Consider the following 7,023-nt stretch of genomic DNA (forward strand, 5'->3'; position numbering starts at 1 on the left):
GGACCTATGCGGATAATTTTTACAGCACTAAGTGTGCGATTCGACTTTTTGCACTAAGTGTGCGAATGAATATGATGCATAGTGGCGAATTGACCATGCCTAAGGTGCGATCTCTAGTAGCCTAGTGTGGATTTGATTACGTGGCACTAATGTGGATTGATTATATAGCGCTGAGTGTGCGGGCTCAATACACATTCGTGAATCATTATGGACACTATGTGTGCGACACTATTGAGCTGATCGCGGACAGCGGATCGGGTAGTGTCTTGAGTACATGGCTAATATGTGCTATGCGTATACTTGGTGTTGAGCTCGTAGTTGAATTATGTGACAACTATACTTGAAGTCACGTACATAAAAATTTATCGTAGGATGGGTGAAAGGCCGTTTTGTGGTTTGATTGTAACGAAAATAAATTGATTTATGAAATGCTTCAATGTCCTATGGATGAGTATATGAATTGTGAATGCATGAATTGATATGAAATTGAATCGGTAGGTTGGAGGAACTATGGCATGGTTCGGTATGGATGGAGTAAATTGTCTCATTCCATTTTGTTCCTCTTGTGATAATGTTATTGATGTATAGTAGAGCATTGCTTATGACTTACTGAGTTATAAACTCACCCGGTGTTTCCTTGTCACCCATTATAGGTTGCTTGGACTCATCAATTTTTGCGGGGTCGGGCCGTCATCGAAGTCATCACACCGGATAGCTAGTTTTGGTACTTTCTTCTTAGTGTGCTTAGAAGATCATTTGGCATGTATAAGCTAGTACGTTGTGTTTGAATTATGGCATGTAAACTTTAAGCCATGCGAAAATGGCACGAATGTTCGATTGAGTTGGATCGAGGGTAGGCATGAAATGGACCTAGTTACTTTCGTAACAGATGCTGGCAGCAGCAGTGTCATGAGATTGAAAAATCACTAAAAATAGTAGGAGTGGAATTAATTGATGAATAAATTACGTAATCGAAGCTCGATGAGTCTGTTTTCATGAGGAAGTAACGAAAAGATCATATGGGCAGTATATTAAGAGATAATCAGATTTTAGTGGGACAGGGCCAGAACGGTTTCTGGATTCCCTGCTCCGATTTTGGAAATTCATTATAAATTAACCAGAGATAATTAGGGGTCGTACCATATATGTGCAGATTCCTCTCTGAGTCTAGTTTCCATAGAAACAAACGGCAACAGTATTGAAGCCCTGTGCAGGGAGATATCCCAGTCGTAATGGGCAAAGGTCAGTGTAGTCGACCCCTGCAACTTGGGGAACTTTGACTAATAAACTGTACTAATTGGCCCAACCAAAATTTTAGAAAAAAATACATAGATGGGCACATGAGTCTAGTTTCTGGGAAAAATTACGAAACTGATTTTCGAGTTACGAAACTCAAGATATGATTTTTAAAACGACTAGTACACAGATTGGGCAGTGTCTGGAAAATAAATTTTGTAAGAGGTTAAAGCCAGTTAACACCTCGTGTTCGACCCCGATGTCGGTTTCGGGTTCGGGGTGTTACATTTTATTGGTATCAGAGCTATGGTTTAGTCGGTTCTAGGACTTCCATAGCACGTATGAGTCTAGCTATACATGCCATAATGTTAATGTTTAAAAGGGTGATGACTTCTGACGGTTGAAATGTTTTTGTCTTGATTAGTAAATGGATCCCGGTGAAGAAAGAACCCTAGCGGATGACGTTGAGAGCGTAGCGGCTGCTCCTGCACAAGGGACGCCGCCTGTTGAACCTCAGTCATCTGCGAATAATCAAGGTGAGGGGCTAAACAAGCCTTCTTTACCATGATGAATGAGTGGGTCGCGCAATATGCCCGAGCCAACCCGGCTGTCCAACAATTCCCAAATTTGAATAACCCACCCCAAGAGCCTGTAAGGCCGTCAGTCGCTGATCCTGTGGGGCTGAGTAAGCTACCTGTAGACTTGATTAGGAAGCGTGGGGCCGAGGAGTTCAAGGCCATAGTAACTGATGATGCCGAAAGGGCCGAGTTCTGGCTTGATAACACCATTCGGGTGTTCGATGAATTGTCATGCACACCCGATGAATGTCTAAAATGTGTTGTATCTTTGTTGCGAGACTCAACCTACTATTGGTGGAGGACCTTGATTTCCATAGTCCCGAACGAGCGAGTAACTTGGGACTTCTTTCAAACGGAATTCCGGAAGAAATTTATTAGCCAACGGTTCATTGACCAGAAGCGTAAGGAGTTCTTGGAACTCAAGCAAGGCCGTATGACTGTATCTGAATACGAACATGAATTCGTAAGACTTAGTAGGTATGCCCGGGAGTGCGTAGCTGATGAGGTTGCTATGTGCAAAAGATTTGAGGAAGGATTGAACGAAGATTTAAAGCTACTAATGGGTATTCTGGAAATAAAGGAATTCGTAACACTAGTCGAACGAGCCTGCAAGGCGGAGGAACTTGGAAAGGAGAAGAGGAAGGCTGAATTTGAAGCTAGAGATTATCGTAAAAGATCGACGGGTAAAGCTCCGTTTTCAGCTGTGAAGAAGTTCAGGGAGGACATTAAGAAGTCGAGGGCGACTGCGGGAATTTCCATCAGTGCAAGACCATCGATGGGCTCCCGAGCTACTTCGGTAGCTAGTGTGGGCAATAATCGTCACGAGAAACCTGAATGTCCCCAATGTGGAAGACGACACCTAGGTGAATGTTGGGGCAAGTCTACTAACAGGGCCTGTTACGGATGCGGTTCGAAGGACCACTTCATTAGAGATTGCACGGAGCTGGATGAGAAGAATAAGATTCAAGGTGCAAGACCTAGTGGAGTGACATCTAGAGGTAGACCACCGAGAATTTTTGGAGGCAGGGGTGGTAGTCAGAGGGGGGTTTCTGATACGGCCGATCGCGCCGAGAACCGTGCTCCTGCTAGAGCATATGCCATTCGCGCACGAGAGGAGGCATCCTCCCCGACGTCATCACTGGTACCTTCACTCTCTTTGATACTAATGTGATTGCATTGATTGACCCTGGTTCTACTCATTCATATGTATGCGAAACCTTAGCAACCAGTAAGACTCTACCTGTTGAGTCTACTGAGCTCGTAATTCGAGTATCAAACCCTTTGGGCCAATGCGTACTTGTTGATAAAGTGTGTAAGAGATGCCCTCTAATAATCCGAGAATCCTGTTTTCCGGCCGATTTGATGCTTTTGCCGTTCGACGAGTTTGATGTTATTCTTGGTTTGGATTGGTTAACCGCGCATGATGCGGTTGTGAACTGCAAAAATAAGACTATCGATTTGAGGTGCGCGAATGACGAAATAATCCGAGTTGAGTCTGCGGACTTAAGGGGGTTGCCAGCTGTAATATCAGCAATGTTGGCCCAGAAATATGTAAGGAAAGGGTGCGAAGCATACCTCGCGTATGTACTTGATGACAAAGAGTTAGAAAAGAAACCCGAGTCGGTGCCGGTGGTTTGTGAATACCCGGATGTTTTTCCTGAAGAGTTACCGGGTTTGCCACCTGTCCGGGAAGTAGAGTTTGGAATTGAGCTTGTACCTGGAACTACGCCAATTTCGATCGCTCCGTATCGTATGGCACTAACTGAGTTAAAAGAGTTGAAAGCTCAGTTGCAAGAATTGACGGATAGAGGTTTCGCTCGACCGAGTTTCTCACCTTGGGGTGCACCAGTATTGTTCGTGAAAAAGAAGGACGGAACCATGAGGTTGTGCATTGACTATCGTCAACTGAATAAAGTGACGATAAAGAATAAGTATCCGTTACCGCGTATAGATGATCTGTTCGATCAATTAAAGGGAGCATCGGTGTTTTCAAAGATAGATTTGAGATCGGGTTATTATCAGTTGCGGATTCGAGATTCGGACGTACCCAAAACTGCTTTCAGAACGAGGTACGGTCACTACGAGTTCTTAGTGATGCCGTTTGGGCTCACTAATGCCCCTGCGGTGTTTATGGATTTGATGAATCGGATCTTCAGGCCGTATTTGGATCGGTTTGTAGTTGTGTTTATTGATGACATCTTGGTCTATTCAAGAGACGAGACCGAACATGCTGAGCATCTGAGGCAAGTGTTGCAAATTTTGCGGGATAAGCAGTTATATGCTAAGTTCAGTAAGTGTGAGTTCTGGTTAAGAGAGGTTAGCTTCTTGGGTCATGTGGTATCAGCATCGGGTATTCGAGTTGACCCGAGCAAAATTTCAGCCATACTTAACTGGAAGCCTCCGAGAAATTTTACCGAAGTCCGGAGCTTTCTAGGGCTCGCCGGCTATTACCGACGATTTGTCAAAGGTTTCTCGATGATAGCCACACCAATGACGAAGCTACTTCAGAAGGATGTTAAGTTCGAATGGACGGAGAAATGTCAGAAAAGCTTCGATCAACTGAAAACTCATCTGACTGAAGCTCCAATTTTGGTGCAACCCGAATCGGGTAAAGAGTTTGTTGTTTATAGTGACGCATCCCTACTCGGGTTGGGTTGCGTATTGATGCAAGAAGGTCGAGTTGTGGCCTATGCGTCGAGACAATTGAAGCCACACGAAAGAAATTATCCGACCCATGATCTCGAACTAGCCGCCATTGTGTTTGCATTGAAAATATGGCGACATTATTTGTTTGGTGAGAAGTGCCATGTGTTTTCGGATCACAAAAGTCTCAAATATTTGATGACTCAACGAGACTTGAATCTGCGACAAAGACGTTGGCTTGAGTTGTTGAAAGATTACGAGCTTGTCATTGATTACCACCCGGGAAAGGCTAATGTGGTTGCGGACGCCTTAAGCCGGAAATCACTGTTTGCTTTGCGAGCGATGAATGTACACTTGTCTGTCCTACCTGACAATGTGTTAGTAGCTGAATTAAAAGCCAAACCATTATTGACTCATCAAATTCGTGAAGCTCAGAAAGTCGATGATGAATTGGTTGCAAAACGAGCTGAGTGTGTTCCGAACAAGGAATCGGAGTTTCAGATTGATGATGATGGTTGTTTGAGGTTTAAAAGTTGTTTGTGTGTTCCAAGGAACTCGGAACTCATTCCGATGATTTTGAACGAAGCCCATTGTAGCCGAATGTCAATTCACCCGGGGAGCACGAAAATGTACAACGACTTGAAACGTCGGTTTTGGTGGCATGGTATGAAGCGAGACATCTCCGACTTTGTTTCGAGATGTTTAATATGTCAACAAGTGAAAGCGGAACATCAAGTGCCTTCAGGGTTACTTCAGCCGATCATGATACCCGAGTGGAAATGGGACCGAGTCACAATGGACTTTGTGTCCGGACTGCCATTGTCCGCAAGTAAGAAGGATGCGATTTGGGTTGTTGTTGATAGGCTGACTAAGTCGGCTCACTTTATCCCCGTGCGTACGGATTTTCATTGGATAAACTAGCTGAGTTGTATGTTTCTCAGATTGTGAGATTACATGGAGTACCTATTTCTATCGTGTCGGATAGAGATCCGAGATTCACCTCGCGATTTTGGAAGAAATTGCAAGAAGCTTTGGGTACCCAGCTGCATTTTAGCACTGCTTTTCATCCCCAAACCGATGGTCAATCCGAGCGGATAATTCAGATACTCGAGGATATGCTGAGATGCTGCATCCTTGAGTTTAGTGGTTCATGGGAACGGTATGTACCTTTGATTGAATTCGCTTACAACAATAGTTTTCAATCAAGTATTAAGATGGCACCTTACGAGGCTTTGTACGGTCGTAAATGCCGTACACCATTGTTTTGGACCGAGCTCGGTGAAAGTAAAATTTTCGAAGTTGATTTGATTAAAGATGCCGAACAGAAAGTAAAAGTAATCCGTGAAAGTTTGAAGGCAGCCACAGATCGTCAGAAATCGTATGCGGATCTGAAACGGAAGGACATTGAATATCAGGTGGGAGATAAAGTGTTCCTTAAAGTTTCGCCTTGGAAAAAGGTACTTAGGTTTGGCCGTAAGGGCAAGTTGAGCCCGAGATTCATTGGGCCGTACGAAATCTCCGAACGAGTGGGGCCAGTTGCGTATAGATTGATTTTTCCCCCTGAGCTTGAAAAGATTCACAATGTCTTTCATGTTTCGATGCTTCGACGCTATCGATCTGATCCGTCGCATATAATTAGCCCATCAGAGGTTGAAATTCAAGCCGATATGAGTTATGAAGAAGAACCGATACGTATCCTAGCTCGTGAGGTGAAAGAGTTGCGAAACAAAAGGGTTCCGTTGGTTAAGGTGTTGTGGCTTAAACACGGGATCGAGGAAGCAACCTGGGAACCCGAGAGCTCGATGAAAGAATAATACCCAAACCTATTTACCGGTAAGATTTTCGGGGACGAAAATTTCTTAAGTGAGGGAGAGTTGTGACAGCCCAAAATTTACCCTAGTCGGGAAGTGGTTTCGGGACCACAAGACCGAGTCGTAAAAATAATTACTTGCTATATTCTATGCTTATTATGTGTGAACATGAGTATGTGGAAGTTTCACTCCCTAATTTTACCAATTGCATGAGAAATTATTAATTGGGATCAATTTGAGACATTGTAAAAATATGATAGTCTAATTCAAATGGTCTATTAGTGCATGTACCAAAAAGAGTGGTTTTGCATGTCAAATTGCCCAAAAGATGATGGGTGGCCGGCCAAGGAGTGATGGTTCTCCACTTATTCCAATTTATTATGTTTTGTTTAGTTAACAAATGATGGGATTAATAATAGAAAAGGGAACAAAAAAAAAGGTGTCATACTTGCCATCACCTAGCCGAAAAACCAAGAAAAAAAGAAGGGGAGAAAGGAACTTGGGAGGGATTCGGCCATTGCTTGCCTAGGGAGAGTGTTTGATGTTGTGGCATGAAAAATGAGGGAGGTTGAATGCTTAATAAGGAGGGAAGAAGGAGTGTTCATATTTTCTTTCTTTTGCAATTGTTCTAACTAGAGGAAGAAGGGGAAACAAGATTCGGCCAAGGTGGTCCTTTAGACCAAGGTATGTTTAATGTTGTCTTAGAGATGCATGCATGTTTTAAATAGCCCATGTTCAAACCTTGAACCTTGTTG

This window comes from Gossypium hirsutum, chromosome A06 (assembly GCF_007990345.1).
Source record: "Gossypium hirsutum isolate 1008001.06 chromosome A06, Gossypium_hirsutum_v2.1, whole genome shotgun sequence".
Lineage (NCBI taxonomy): Eukaryota > Viridiplantae > Streptophyta > Magnoliopsida > Malvales > Malvaceae > Gossypium > Gossypium hirsutum.